This window comes from Tachyglossus aculeatus, chromosome 11, assembly GCF_015852505.1.
Source record: "Tachyglossus aculeatus isolate mTacAcu1 chromosome 11, mTacAcu1.pri, whole genome shotgun sequence".
Lineage (NCBI taxonomy): Eukaryota > Metazoa > Chordata > Mammalia > Monotremata > Tachyglossidae > Tachyglossus > Tachyglossus aculeatus.
In genome coordinates this window covers 51,747,576-51,763,206 of record NC_052076.1, presented here as the reverse complement: position 1 = coordinate 51,763,206, position 15,631 = coordinate 51,747,576, and the positions used below count along the sequence as shown (strand labels likewise).

Below are 15,631 nucleotides of genomic sequence, written 5' to 3'. Positions count from 1 at the left end.
TGCTTTCTGCCATGGATACATAAGGCTTACTCTTGTCCTTGTTTTCCTGTAGCTTCGCTCCTGTGCCGCTTCCATTACCTGCCACTTTTATCTTTAAATACAGTCTTTACTGCTTCTATTTAGCCAGTTGAGGGACATGGAGGTTGAAGAAAAATCAATTGGGAGTCAATTATTATAGACAGACCAGCACGGGGCACTGAATTTTTCTTTAAATGACATTTGTTATGCGCTTACTATGTGCCAGACACTGTACTAAGTACGGGGTAGATACAAGCTAATCAGGTTGGACACAGTCCTTGTCCCATATGGGGTTCACAGTCTTAATCCCCGTTTTGCAGATGAGGTAACTGAGGCATAGAGAAATTAAGTGACTCCACCCGGCAGACAAGTAGGGTAGAGCTGAAATTCAAACCCAGGTCCTTCTGACTCCCAGTTCTGTGCTCTATCCACCAGATATATCAAGAAAGAAGCAATTCTCTTTGAGCAGAAGCTTCATAGGGATTGTGAGACAGGGGGCATCAAGTGCAGGAAACAAAAAGCACGTACGGTCAGTTCTTGCAAGTGGCATTCATTCATTCAATCGTATTTATTGAGCGCTTACTGTGTGCAGAGCACTGTACTAAGCACTTGGAAAGTACAAGTCGGCAACTTATGGAGACGGTCCCTACCCAACAAAGGGCTCATAGTCTAGAAGGGGGAGACAGACAACAAAACAAAACTTGTAAACAGGTGTCAAAATCGTCAGAACAAATAGAATTAAAGCTATATGTACATCATTAACAAAATAAATAGAATAGTAAATAGGTACAAGTAAAATAGAGTAATAAATCTGTACAAATATATACAAGTGCTGTGGGGAGGTGAAGGAGATAGGGCCGGGGGGATGGGGAGGAGGAGAGGGAAAAGGGTGCTCAATCTGGGAAGGCCTCCTGGAGGAGATGAACTCTCAATAGGGCTTTGAAGGGAGGAAGAGAGCTAGCTTGGCGGATGTGTGGAGGGAGGGCATTCCAGGCCAGGGGAAGGAGGTGGGCCGGGGGTCGACGGTGGGATAGGTGAGAATGAGGAACAGTGAGGAGGTTAGTGGCAGAGAAGCAGAGGGGCTGGGCTGTAGAAACAGAGAAGGGAGTTGAGGTGGGAGGACGGAGAGCCTTGAAGCCGAGAGTGAGGAGGTTTTGCTTGATTCGTAGGTTGACAGGCAGCCACTGGAGATTTTTGAGGAGGGGAGTAACATGCCCAGAGCATTTCTGCATAGAGGTGATCTGGGCAGTGGCGTGAAGTATAGACTGAAGTGGGGAGAGACAGGAGGATGGGAGATCAGAGAGGAGGCTGATGCAGTAATCCAGTCGGGATAGAATGAGACACTATAGTGGCACTATAGTAAAGATTTTTTTCTATCCGATCAAAGTGGAGAATGGATTTTAAATTGCACATGGGCTTTTTAAGTTGCACCCACACACATGGGTAGGGATGTTAAATGTTCCATTTGTAAACGTTAGTATCAATATCAAGAAGAGAATCACCACAAGCTTCATCCTAGTACCCTGTTGTCACCGTTGAAGAAAAAAAATATTGGGCTGGATGTACAATTGGTTCGATCCAGTCATGGCATTCCTGATGTCCTTACCCGGGTGAAATCATTTCAGTCATATTTATCTGTAAATCCAGTTTATGCCCAAATGTAGTTTGTCTTGCCAGTGCTATCTGTCTTGCTTACTGGATAGAAAATTTGTATTGTAAACAAGTGATATTCTACTGGAGCCGTTAAGTATGATATTAATAGAAGTTGTTTGTGAATATGCAAGCAGCCCCCATAAGTGAACTACTCGCTCTCATATAAAACCTGCAGTAGTCTGTACTCTTCTTACCTGGTATTAATCAGAGATTTGTTAGACATTTTAGACGCCTTCCTGTTGGTGGAAGATAAACTGGACAAAAAAAATGAACCTCACACAGATTAAAACTTTCTAAACCCAGGAGTTTGGGCCAGTTAATAGGCATGGCCTGAAATGAGTTTTGAAATGACACACTTTGCCTGTCCTTTCAACTGCTGCTCCTCAACAACCAATATTTGATATTTATTGAGCGCTGTACTAAGTGCTTTGGGAGAGTACAATACAGCAGAGTTGGTAGACCTTTTCTCTGCCTACCAGAAGCTTACAATCTAGAGGAGTTTCAATGAAATTCCTTCTTGGATGGAATGAATTCTTCTAGGCTGGCCCAAAGTTGAACTTGGCTAGGATCAGGCCAAGTTCACCCCTCCTGTTGGGTGAGAGGGCCTTCTTAATGTGGCACCTAGCACACTGTGTAACTAGAAATGAGCCAACTGGCATCAGTGAGGTTGCCCCCCGGGTGTCGGGACTAATTTCATATCAGTTCAGACTCACTTGCTGCCTGGCTTGGCTCTTAAACATTGTGATCTGCGCCTGGCTCTCTATTTCTGGCTAGTGATTGATGAGGTTCTAATGCACAGCCATATCCTCTACCTTTGAATAAAACAATAGCTCTATTCTCTGAAACACTGCTATGTAAAATTGCATTTTTTAATAAGTAATTCAATCAATATGAATTAGGTGATTGGGTTCTTAAGGTCTCATATTCTTCATAATTGTATATATATATATATATATATATATATATATATATATATATATATATATATTACCAAGTATTCAAGAACAAGGCAAACTTCAAATGAATACTATTTCTACAGTGTTATAAAAAATGCACAACTCAAATCAAAATTTTAAAGTTTGAAAATAAAAAACCTCATAATTTATCTTGCTAATCAATGTGAAATTCTTTACTGGATTAAAACAGTTCGGAAGATGGTTGCATATTTATAGTTGTCCTCCAAGAAGACCTCACTGACAGTAAAATCCGGATGGCTGCATGTGTGGTTGAAAAGGCCAATGTGGGCTCATGATTTTTTTTTGGTGTGTGGTATTTGTTAAGCGCTATGTGCCAGTCACTGTACTAAACGCCGGGGTAGATACAAGCTAGTCAGGTTGGACACAGTCCATGTCCCACATGGGGTTCACAGTTTTGATTCCTGTTTTACAGATGAGGGAGCTGAGGCACAGAGAAGTGAAGTGACTTGACCAAGGTCACACAGCAGACAAATGGCAGAGCCCGGATTAGACCCCAACTCTTTCTGATTTCCAGGCCTGTGCTCTATCCATCTTCATGTATGCATGCATGCCTTCTTCAGTGTGGGTTTCCAGAGTTCTGAGCTGTGCAAACTATTTGAATAACTATGAGCTTGTTATGGGCAGGGAACATATCCACTAACTCTGTTGAATTGTATTCTCCCTAGTGCTTAGTACAGTGCTCATCAAACAGTAAGCACTCAACAAATACCATTAATTGATCGATTGACAGTTACAGTTGTTGCTACCGAGGACCAAGAACAGCTGTCTCTGGCTAAGCTCAGTTATTCTCACCAAAGACGGCAGATGTAAAAAAAAAAAACCAGCCGCTGATTATCATGTGAAGGTCATAAGGAGGCCTCAAGCAAATGACTACCCAGGCTTTACATTCCATCAACTGCTTCTGCATTCCCCGCTATCAGATCGCATGCAAGTGGTGGCTGATGGCTAGAGCTTAACTTCTCACTGGAGCCCTCTTTCCCCCACCAGTAACTGAAATTTCAGTATTTGGAGATCCGCTATTTCCCAGTGTGTTTTACAGGACGGTCCCGTGTATGATGACGGCTTTTAAAAATGATTAATACACAGAAACCTGGGATTGCAGATTGGGATGAGGCAGAGGCAGAGAACAAAAGATCGACCAATGCAATATCCTAGCCGGGAAAATTGAGCCTCTCGCAGGGCTAGCATCAGACGAGCTCGACTGGTTTCTGGAGTTCTGATTGAATAAGCTTTAATTTGACCCTCCAGTGAGAGTCCCTGCCATGGAATAACAATGAAGAATACTCTAAAGCATCTGTAATGTTCAGAGGGACTCTGGCTCCTTTATGGACTTGTGCACAGAATGAAAGAGAATCAGGATTACCTTTTTCAAGGAATTTGGGGTTTATTTTTATTTTATTTTGGTTCCAGCAAATCCACAGTGGAGAATGGAGTCTCCACCAAAGTCCTTGAATTTCCCTCTTTACCAGAGAAGCTACTGCTAGAATTGTACATGCTTTCTTTTGTGCTGCCCTCCAAACTCCAATTTTCAGGAATCTTAAAGATGGTCAAGAGTGACACTTGAAAAACTGAAATAAAGATTAAGAGCCAGCTAGCCAGCTTTCTTACTCGTCGGTTATGTGTAAGGTTACAGTAGTTTGTTGTAGCTATCAGCAGAGGAGAGCTCCTTACACTCAAGCTTCTTCCCTAAATGGAATAAGCTTGAGTTTCCCTTGGAAGTTATTGGGATTTCAGGAGTTAGAAGAGAGGCCACTTACTTAGTAGAGGTAGCTGTAGGAGCAGACCTGGGGAAGGTGAGGTTAGCTTCATGACGGGAGGCTTAGGAGACCAAAAGTAGAGCACCCAGGAGTTGCTGAAGCTAAAATAAACGCACAAAAAAAGTTGTATTTGCTTGCCTTTTTGCTACAGATCTCAGAAGGTGTGTGTGTATACGTGCACGTGTCTGAGTGCGTATGCATGTATGTATACATGGAGAATAGGGGAGGCGGGAGACAATCTTTTAATTATACTCAGTTATCATCATCCATGGTATTTATTGAGTGCTTGAGTTGTGCAGAGAACAGTACTAAGCGCTTGGGAGAGTAGAGAAGCAGCATGGCTCAGTGGAAAGAGCCCGGGCTTTGGAGTCAGAGGTCATGGGTTCAAATTCCGGCTCCACCAACTGTCAGCTGTGTGCCTTTGGGCAAGTCACTTAACTTCTCTGTGCCTGTTACCTCATCTGTAAAATGGGGATTAAGACTGTGAGCCCCCCTTGGGACAACCTGATCACCTAGTGCTTTGCACATGGTAAACACTTAGTAAATGCCATTATTATTATTATTGTAACCTCCCCAGCACTTAGAACAGTGCTTTGCACATAGTAAGTGCTTAATAAATGCCATTATTATTATTATCACAATAAACAGGGTTGGTAGACCCTTTCCCTGCCCATAGCAAAGTTTCACTACTTTCACAAAGTGTGTTTCCACTAAGCGTTTTGGATAGAACGCTGTTGGGGAATTAGGAAAAGTTCTGATAACCCAAGTCTGTCCGCATAACATTTCACGTGATATAAGAAGAAAATGTTAGCATGTGTGTGGCATCAGGGAAGACACATATACTGTAACATGACTTTTCCTTAGTGAGGGTTTATAGAGGACACATCCCCTGCATTTTAGACTTCTTCTAGCCTGTGAGCCCGTTGTTGGGTAGGGACCATCTCTATATGTTGCTGACTTGTACTTCCCAAGCACTTAGTACAGTGCTCTGCACATAGTAAGCACTCAATAAATATGATTGAATGAATTTTAGAACTGAGTGTGCCCTGAGTTGATAGGGCTCTTTGGCTTCCTCTAGGTTGTAAGTTCCTTGAGGGCATAGATTGTGTCAACCAAGGACTTGCCCAGGCGTTTAGTACAAGTGCTCTGCTTACAGTAGGTGCTCAGTGAATACCACTGATTTACTGTTACCTTTAAAATGGAAATAAATTCAGTGCTGCTGGCTTGTTAGCTATACTTATTATTCTGATTTTGCTCCGCTCTCTGTTATATTAAGTTTGATAGGGGATCATCTTGTGAAGTGTTTTGAATACACCTTAAAATTTAATCAGCCAATCGATGGTATTTATTGAACGCTTACTGTGCACCAAGCACTGAACTAAGCACAATACTAAAGAATTGCTAAACACGATCCCTGTCCACAAGAAGGTCACAGACTAAGCTGTAAAAACAGCAGGGAACTGGTGTAAAAGAGTTTTTTTTTTTAAATGGCATTTGTGTTTACTGTTTTCCAGGCCCTGTTCTAAGCCTGGGGTACGTACGAGCTAGTCGGGTTCGTCACAGTCCATATCCCACATGGGGCTCACTGTCTTAATCCCCATTTTGCGGACGAGGTAACCGAGGCGCAGAGAAGTTAAGTGGCTTGTCCAGGGTCCACACAACAGACCCTGTTGTTAAGTGGCGGAGGCAGGATTAGAACACGGGTCCTTCTGATTCCCAGGCCTGTGCTCTAAACGATAAAAAAAGCCAAAACAGCATTAGACTGGTGGAAAATGGTAAACTGACTTGAGAGACCGAAGCCCTAGGCTTCCCATTCACTGACTCACAGGCCTGCGGATGGCCTCAAATGGACAGCCAATCCTGGAGGAAGGAGCCAGGTGATGACTCTAGACTGGAAGTTTGTTTTGGGCAGGGAGTCTACCAAATCTATTATATTGTACTCTTCCAGGCACTTAGTACAGTGCTCTGTACACAGTAAGCACTCAATAAATACCATCGATTGGCTGATGGACAGCTTCACGGCATGTGGGCAGACCTCTTGGAACCCCATTAAGATGCTAGCCTTATCTCACCCCTCAGAGAGAAGGAACAGAAACTGAGATAGAGCTTAAGGGTGGGATAAATGTAATCAAGAACCGAATTTGGAGCAGAACTATCACTCAGTGTCTGAGCTCCACTGATGGGATCGGGGGCGGGTTGGAGATTATCAAGTTGATACTCTCAATTAACAGCGTTGGTTGGAATATTTCCAGCAATACAGTGCCGACTGACCTAACTGGCGTTACCGAATGCAACAGAGATGACCCTAAGGTCGATGCAGCTCAGGTATGGCAAAATGGATAGTTTTCCCACAATATGTCCCCTAACTACACTGTATTGCCCTCTCCCAATCGTTTAGTACAGTGCTGCACACACAGTATGTGTTCAAGAGATATCACTGATTGACTGGCTGATTGAAAATCAGCTTGAAGAAAACTGAAGCCAAGTATTTGCTTGCCTAAAGGATAAGTCCTTCTCACTGCTGGTGACACAAAATAGAAAAACATCATCAAGTTCTCTACCAAAGGAGAACTGTGTCAAATGCTGCACTGTAGTTAAGGAGCTAGAACTAAAGGTGTAAAGTCTGTGGTTTTGTTTGTTTTTCTTGGTTTTTATTTTCCCTACCAGTAATAAAATTGATGGAAAGAGTCTGGCATCATTGGGCATTAAGCGTGATGCAATTTGATACTCACCAAGCCACAATAATAATAGCGGTATTTCTTAAGTGCTTAAGATCGCCTCCTTTCCAAAAGGCCTTCCCCAATTAAGTCCTCTTTTCCCAGGCTTCGTCTCCCTTCTGCATCATCTATGCATTTGGATCTGTGACATTTGGGCATTTGGCATTTGTCTCACTCTCAGCCCACAGCACTTATGTATACATCTATAAATTGTTTATATTACTGTCTGTCACCCCTTCTAGACCATAAGCTTGTTTTTTGGGCAGGGAATGTGTCCTCCAACTCTGCCATATTGTACCCACCCAAGAGCTTTCTACAGAGCTCTGCACACAGTAATCACTCAAGAAATTCCATTGATTGATGAATTTAACATCTCCTTAAAGACTACCGCTCCCTTTCACTACCTCTACACCAAAATACAGCCCTGATAGCGGGTGAGCGAGTGGGAGAAATCAGCCCTTTGGCTTGTTTAACATGGAGAATGATAAGCCTGTAGCAAAATGGGAAAGACCCTTACCTGTCTTGATGTATTTGAAACCAGAGTCAGGACTAAAGCTATGTGGAGTCTGGTCTGGTCTGGTGTTTTCCTGGGCCTGGTATTAGACTGGGGTTATCAGGCAAAGTGGGGAAGTTGGAGGGAAGGGACTTGAACTCTTCATCTTCTCATCCAAACCCTGACTTCCTCATCACTGTAGACAATACCACCAAATCCCTGTCTCACAAGCCTGTACCTTATTCAAAAGTCACATCTCTCAATCACCTCTCTCATTCAGTTTGTCATGAAATCCTGTCGGTTCCACCTTCACAACATCTCGAGAGTCTACTCCTTTCTCTCCATCCAAACTGCTACCACACGGATCCGAACACTTATTTCCTGCCTTGCCTACTGCATCAGTCTCCTCGCCGACCTCCCTGACTCCTGTCTCCCCCTACTTAACTCTGCTGACAAGATCATTTTTCTGGAAAATCATTCAGTTGTGTTTATTGAGCACTTACTGTGTGCGGAGCACTGTACTAAGTGCTTGGAAAGTGCAATTCGACAATAAACAGAGACAATCTCTACCCAACAACATGTCGAATTCCTCAGGAACCGCCAGTGCTTGCTCGTGCATCTCTAGATCCAGTAGAAACTCCTTATCATTAGCTTTAAAGCACTCAATCAGCTCACCCACTCATTCATTCATTTATTCAATCATATTTATCAAGTGCTTACTGTGTGCAGAGCACTGTACTAAGCGCTTGGAAAGTACAATCCCTACCTTACCTCACTGATCTCCTTACTACAATGCTATCTGCATACTTCGCTCCTCTAACGCCAACCTACTCTCTGTACCTCTGTCTCATCTATGCTGTTGCTGGCTTCTTGCCCACATCCTCCCTCTAGCTTGGGACTCACTCCCCTTTCATACCTGACAGTCCACCACCTTCCCCACCTTCAAAATCCACCTAAAATTATGCTTCCAAGAGGCCTTCCCTTACTAAGATCTCATTTCCCCTCTCCACCCTCCCCTCTGCATCTCCAATGGACCTAGCTGTGAACTTTTTAAGCTCTTGGATAGCCACCCCAGCCCCACAACTCTTAAATACATATCCTTGTACTCTACTACTTCCCCTATATATAATTTATTTTAGACTGTGAGCCCACTGTTGGGTAGGGACTGTCTTTATATGTTGCCAACTTGTACATCCCAAGCGCTTAGTACAGTGCTCTGCACACAGTAAGCGCTCAATAAATACGATTGATTGATTGATTGATTATTTTAATGTCTGTCTTTGCCTGTAGACTGTAAGCTTCTTATTGGCCAGGGATTGTGTCTGCCAATTCAACTGTATTGTACTTTCCTAAGCATACAATAAACACTCAGAAAATGATTGAATGTAGTTGGGACAAGCATTAGAACTGGAACCTTTTTGTAACAGGATTTCATTCATTCATTCAGTTGTATTTATTAACCGCTTACTGTGTGCACAGCACTGTACTAAGCACTTGGGAAGTACAAATTGGCAACATATAGAGACGGTCCCTACCTAACAATGGGCTCACAGTCTAGAAGAGGGAGACAGACAACAAAACAAAACATGTGGACAGGTGTCAAGTCATCAGAACAAACAGAATTAAAGCTAAACGCACATCATTAACAAAATAAATAGTAAATATGTACAAGTAAAATGAATAGAGTAATAAATCTGTACAAACATATGTACAGGTGCTGTGGGGAGGGGAAGGAGGTAGGGCGGGGGAGATGGGGAGGAGGAGAGAAAAAGGGGGCTCAGGATGAGAAGCAGCATGGCTCATTGGAAAGAGCATGGGCTTTGTAGTCAGAGGTCATGGGTTCAAATCCCGGCTCCACCAATTGTCAGCTATGTGACTTTGGGCAAATCACTTCACTTCTCTGGGCCTCAGTTACTTCATCTGTAAAATGGGGATTAAGACTGTGAGCCCCAAGTGGGATAACCTGATCATCTTGTATCCTCCCCAGCGCTTAGAACTGTGCTTTTCACATAGTAAGCACTTCACAAACGCCATCATTATTATTATGAAGGGTAGCTGGAAAGCTGCAGAGTCATGAATGGGCTGGGAAGAAGACAGTGAAAATGTGTAAGTCTTGGTGATTTTGTGACCTCCAGGAAGGAGGCAATGCAAACGATGATCCACCATTTTGAATCATAGTGAGATGGTTTAGAAGTAAACCAGATGTCGGTTTCAGTCAGGTTTCACGGCCAGTTGGTGTACAGAGGTAGCTAGGCTAAGTCAGAACTAGGGAAACGACACATGTTGGTACAAGTTGCTAATGGGGAGAAAAGTAAGAATTTTATGTGTTTCTAAAAAGAAATTAGGAAAGCAGAGTTTTGGGCCTTTCAATGTTCTTCACAATATCTCAAGCCAGAATCCCTGCCTCCAGAGTTTTCCTAAACTTTGAAAAAATATTTTTAATTTGAGTCAACTTTGGTTCTTATAAATCATTTGTCAGCAAAAATGCCACAGAACGCTCTCCAATAATTTAAAAGTAGACAGAAAATATAAATCAAAATATACAAACCACTAGTTTCCCAGTGCAATTCCATTTTAAAAGAAGCACTTATGATATGATTCTGAGACTACTCTGTACCTTGGTATTGAAGCACATATAGCAAGTACCCAGAGATCTGCCGTGCTTTAACAATATGAAATACCCAGGCTCCAGGTGGCCCAAGTTGGACAGAGAATCCATATGAGATAAAACATTTTGTTTATTTGGCGGGATTAATTATAACTACAAACTAAACTAAAACAAAATAAAACCTACAAATTTAAAGTAAAAGCTAAGAAAAGTATATTTCAGGATTTCCAAAATTGCAATTATTTTCCATTTTGCATGAAAAAGTTTTTATAAAGTGCTACTTTTAGTATTAAAGAATAATATTTTTTAAAATACTGAATATGCAAAGCACTTTACAGCTTGTGCCTTAGTAATCACAAGATCATCAATCACTCAATCAGTGGCTTTCAGACTGTGAGCCCACTGTTGGGTAGGGACTGTCTCTGTGTGTTGCCAACTTGCTCTGCACACAGTAAGCGCTCAATAAATACGATTGATGATGATGATGGTATTTATTGAGCACTGTACTAAGCACGTGGAAGAGCACGATACAACAGAGTTGGTCAACATGTTCCCTGATAATTATGATGATGGCATTTGTTAGCCACTTACTATGCATCAAACACTGTTCTAAGCACTGAGGTAGAGACACGGTAAGCAGGTTGGACACAGTCTCTGTCCCACATGGGGCTCACACTCTCACTCCCCATTTTACAGATGAGGGAACTGAGGCCCAGGGAAGTGAAGTGACTTGACCAAGGTCACACAGCAGATATATGGCAAAGTCAGGATTAGAACCCAGGTCCTTCTGACTCCCAGTCCAAAGCTCTATCCAGTAGTCCATGCTGCTTCCCTGGTCTGCCCTTCCCTTCCCACAATGAGTTTACAGTGTAGAGGATCTTATAGAATAAAGGGGCTTACAGTTTAGGGGAGCCAGGAATTTACTCAGGCTTCTGCCCTGCCCACAACCAGTTTATAGTCCAGAGGGAGAGAATTAGAAATGATAATTCCCCAATTTCCTTTCTTTCACTGAAATACCGGAGTAATGGAAAATGGGGTTGAGAGCAACATGGCTCAGTGGATATAAGGAGTCAAAAAGTCATGAGTTCTAACCCCATCTTTGCCACTTGTCTGCTCTGTGATCTTGGGCAAGTCACTTTACTTCTCTGTGTCTCAGTTACCTCATGTGTAAAATAGGGATTGAAACTGGGAGCCCTAAGGGGGGACAGGGACTGTGTCCAACCCGATTTGGTTGTATCCACCCCAGTGCTTAGTATAGTGTCTGACACATAGTAACTGCTTAACAAATACCATAATCATCATCATTATTATTATTAGGTATGAATATACAAGTGAAATGGAGAAAATGAAGCTTAGTCTGTGAGCTCCTTGTGAGACGGGGACTCTCTGGGTGAGATAATTCATTCACTCAATCATATTTATTGAGTGCTTACTGTGTGCAGAGCACTGTACTAAAAGCTGGGGAGAGTACAATACAACAATAAACAGAAACATTCCCTGCCCATAACGAGCTTAATCTCATTTGCTCAAGCAGTTTACCACAGTGCTTGGCGCATGGTAAGCACTTAACAAATACCAGCATTGTATGTTCTACCAACAAGAGAATGGTTCCTTAACAAAGGTCACTCAAATGCAGGGTGAATGAATGGGAATAAAATTACAAAATTCTTGACTATTTAATAATTCAAGGACACTGACTCAAGGTTATTGGCAGAACCTTCCCTTTTTCATTTGAATTGTCTTGCTAAATAGTAGATATAAATATTGCACTTCGATAATATTCCTGTGTTGTATTTCCCAACACTTGATGGCTGAAAAAGAAGCTAAATGTCAAAGATGTTCTCGTAATAATTATCTATAACTTGGAGAATCTCTAGGAGAATCCACCCAAAGACTGTAAAGACCTATGCTCACATTGTATTTTCAAGGGTAGATCATGCTTAAACCTTTCTCAGACTGAAGCTTCCTGCTTTTGTTTTACCTCTATAACAAACCTCTCTTTCTAACGTAAGCCATTTTTCATTTAAGGTCAAAAAAGACTTGCAGAATCTTAAAGAATGTAAAATAGTTTTTGGCCTTTATATGTTTGAAAATGGCCAACTGATTTCTAATTCAGTGGTTTTTCTTTTAGCCAAGCTCAGAAAATTATTAAGGGTAAGACCAGATATGATCTTACAGAGGGAAATGTTTGCAGAAAGTCTAAGTAATCAAAACCAGCCATCTGCAACTTTAACTTCTGTAGCTTTCTATTGCAAATGGAATGGTATGTCACCTGACAATGAACTGAATCAACTTTTCAAAAAGTAATTAATTGTTGAAGAATGAGATTCTTGATTAATATAAATTATATTTTTAATTACTCCTTCATATTGCCTTGTTTCAGCAGGATTGAAATTTTTTTAAAAAGATAAGGAATGGATGGTCAGTATAGGGTGACAAGGCAATCCTAATACTTAACTCCTCCAGGTCAGGAAGATGGATAGGCGAAGGGGGAAAATCAAAGCATTACCATTTGAACCTCATACTCCTCATATCATAAACAGAGAAGATGGCCTTATTGAAAATTATTGTACCCACACTGGCAACGTGTCAAAGACACTCTTTCGCACTCCCCAGTTTCAAAGAACCGGGACAAGATTTTCTTAATTCAATTACAATCAGTTCACCAGTTTAATAATCTGAAAATAAAGGAAATACACATCCACCCACGCACACACCTACAGAACAACAACAACCCAGGAGTCTGACAAGGAGATTTGTAGTATTTGATGGTTTTAGAAATACAGTAAAAAATAAGTCACAGTGAGACTGGTGGTTTCACTACATCCTACTGTACTGGAAAAGGAAAACTGTGACAACGAATAATATGAGGCTATTCATGCCTTCACAGTGTGACAGACCTCGGAAATTTCCATCACTATTTCATCACATAATTTTGAAAAGTCAGTGAAATTTCCCCAGAATATGAAATTCAAGAAAGATGAGCATATCTTTGGCAGGGGTAAATATTTTTTTTTACCAGAATTTAGTTAATAGTACAACAGTAATACATATAAAATCTTGGTGTTCCTCCAACAGGTCTTTCAATCACCCAGGAGTCAAACACGTGGATTCAGTCTGAGAAACAGGGCTCCATCCTAGAGCAGCAATGTCCTAATTACAGTTTCATCATTCACTTTACCTTTCAATGATTTCATAACTATAAAAAGATCACACAACACAGAAGATGAAATGCTCTACCTAATCCCTGCTTATTCAATTGATCTGTCCTGGAGATGTAACAGCTAGATGGGGTTCACTGTAGGATTTCACACGGATTTGCACTGGTAGGTCCCTCATCTCGTTTCACAGAAAAAGGCTTTGTGTATAAAGCATCTTCTTCGGTGGATTCTGGAGCACTGCTGAGGAGCTCCAGCAGCCAGTGAGAAAAGAGTAGTGACTTTAGAAGGAGTCACAAATCCCCAAGACAAAATCACCTCTTTCCTCATGAGCAACTGTAGAGACTCTGCTACGTCTTGTCTCGTCTTAGGCCATCGAGTCGTTTCTGACCCATAGCGACACCATGGACACACCAATCCGAGAATTCTCCACTCTCCATCTGCAATCGTTCTGGCAGTGTATGCATAGTTTTCTTGGTAAAAGTACGGAATTGGTTTACCATTGTCGCCTTCTTCGTGCCGCAGCTGCCCAGCATGGGTGAGTTTTGACTTGTAGCAGATTGCCTTTCACTCGCTAGCCACTGCCCAAGCTAGGAGTGGAATGGGTAGGCCCCTGCTTGAGTCTCCCTCCCGTAACCAGGACTGGTAGAGTACTGGAAACTCTCCAGATGCGACCCTGAGAGGGGGTCTGCTACATCACGTACCTTGTTATCACCCAGAATCATTTATGCAAACCTTGGAATAATGGAAGACTCTTATCATCATCTCTGAGGTAGTTTTCTTCTCTTCATCATCCCTGACTTCCTTTCCTCTTGCTATCTCTGTTCTACCAATATTGGTTCTTCAGAATGGTACTGTGCTTCTTGCCCTGGTATTTGAAATAACTCTGATCTTCCCAACATGGGGTGTTACCTAGCTCCCCATTCCAGCACTCCAGGAAAGACAGATTTCTCTTCTCTGTATCTTTGAAGTGAAGCTACACTATGACTCGGGTGAGTCTCAAGACCAGTCATTGAAGGGCCATTTTGCTACCTTCCCAAGAAGCTAATATAATCTTATAAATATCAGAAGAAAAGTCTCCAGGTACTGGAAACGTTGAGTACATCATTATTCAAGCCCTGTGATCAATACTTCTGAAATAAATGTACGAAATAGCCCATCAAGCTAGATAACCTGGGCCCAAACACATTATTAATATTATTATTAATAAGTGCCACCGAGTCATTTCAGATTCATAGTGACTCCATGGATATATTTTCTCCAGAACGTCCTGTCCTCTGCCATAATCTACAGCCTTTCTAATGGTTCTTCCATTATCGTTGTTATAGTCTCTAGCTATCTAGCCTCTTCCACATTTTCCCTGGACTTTTCCTAGCATTAGTGTCTTCTCCAGAGAATCAGTCCTGATTATGTGTCCAAAATACGCTAATCTAAGTGGAGTCATTTGGCCTTCCAAATGACTTTGATTTAATTTGCTCTAAAATCCATTTGTTTGTCTTTTGGGCAGTCCATGGTATTAACAAAAAAACCTTCTCCAACACCTCATTTCTAAAGAGTAGGTGTTCTTTCTATACTGTTTTTCCACTATCCAGCTTTCAGATCCATACACTGACACTGGAAACACTGTAGAGTTGACAATTTGTATTTTTGTGGCAATAGTTGCATCAGCCCATTTCATGACTTTTTCCAGGCTCTGCATAGCAAGTCTTCCTCACATTAATCTTCAGTGTATTTCTTCGGCGTACACTTCGGCTCAAACGTAACCCCTGAAGAATAAATAGATTAACGTCTGAATCGAGGTCTTTATGTCTTCTGAATGATCCTTCCAAAAGGTTTTGGTCAATCAAAATGAAAAATAAAATCTCCAAACACAGTCTTCCTATAGTTTAAGTAGTACTTGCTTTATACCTCAGAATACAAGAATAACAAAAATGAAAAGTTCCCCCATTTTCCAGTATTTAAAAGGCTCACCGAGAAGTCTCCGGCGTTATCGACGGAGACTACTAGCTCTACCCTCAAATGCCAGTTCGCCCTGGACAATATAACCCTCCTCCAGGCCTGTACAGTTCTTCAGAAGACTTAATGCAGCTCATGCCTCCTGAAAGCACGCGTCAGATACAACACACATCCACCTGGCGTGTAGTGTTCAACTCTTTCCATGTTCATGGAATGGCAGATAATTTTCCAAAGCAGATCCCCAGCGGATGTTAATACCATCCGCCCAAAATTCAACCCTACTTTTTTCCCCCC

The 15,631-nt window shown here is 41.8% G+C and overlaps 1 non-coding gene across 1 annotated transcript; it reads right to left on the bottom strand.

Moving 5' to 3' along the window:
• Positions 1-13,929: 13,929 nt before the first annotated feature.
• LOC119935278 lies at positions 13,930-14,067 on the bottom strand. The gene has a single exon (XR_005453164.1). It is a non-coding gene; the product is annotated as a small nucleolar RNA SNORA7 (small nucleolar RNA).
• Positions 14,068-15,631: the final 1,564 nt, after the last annotated feature.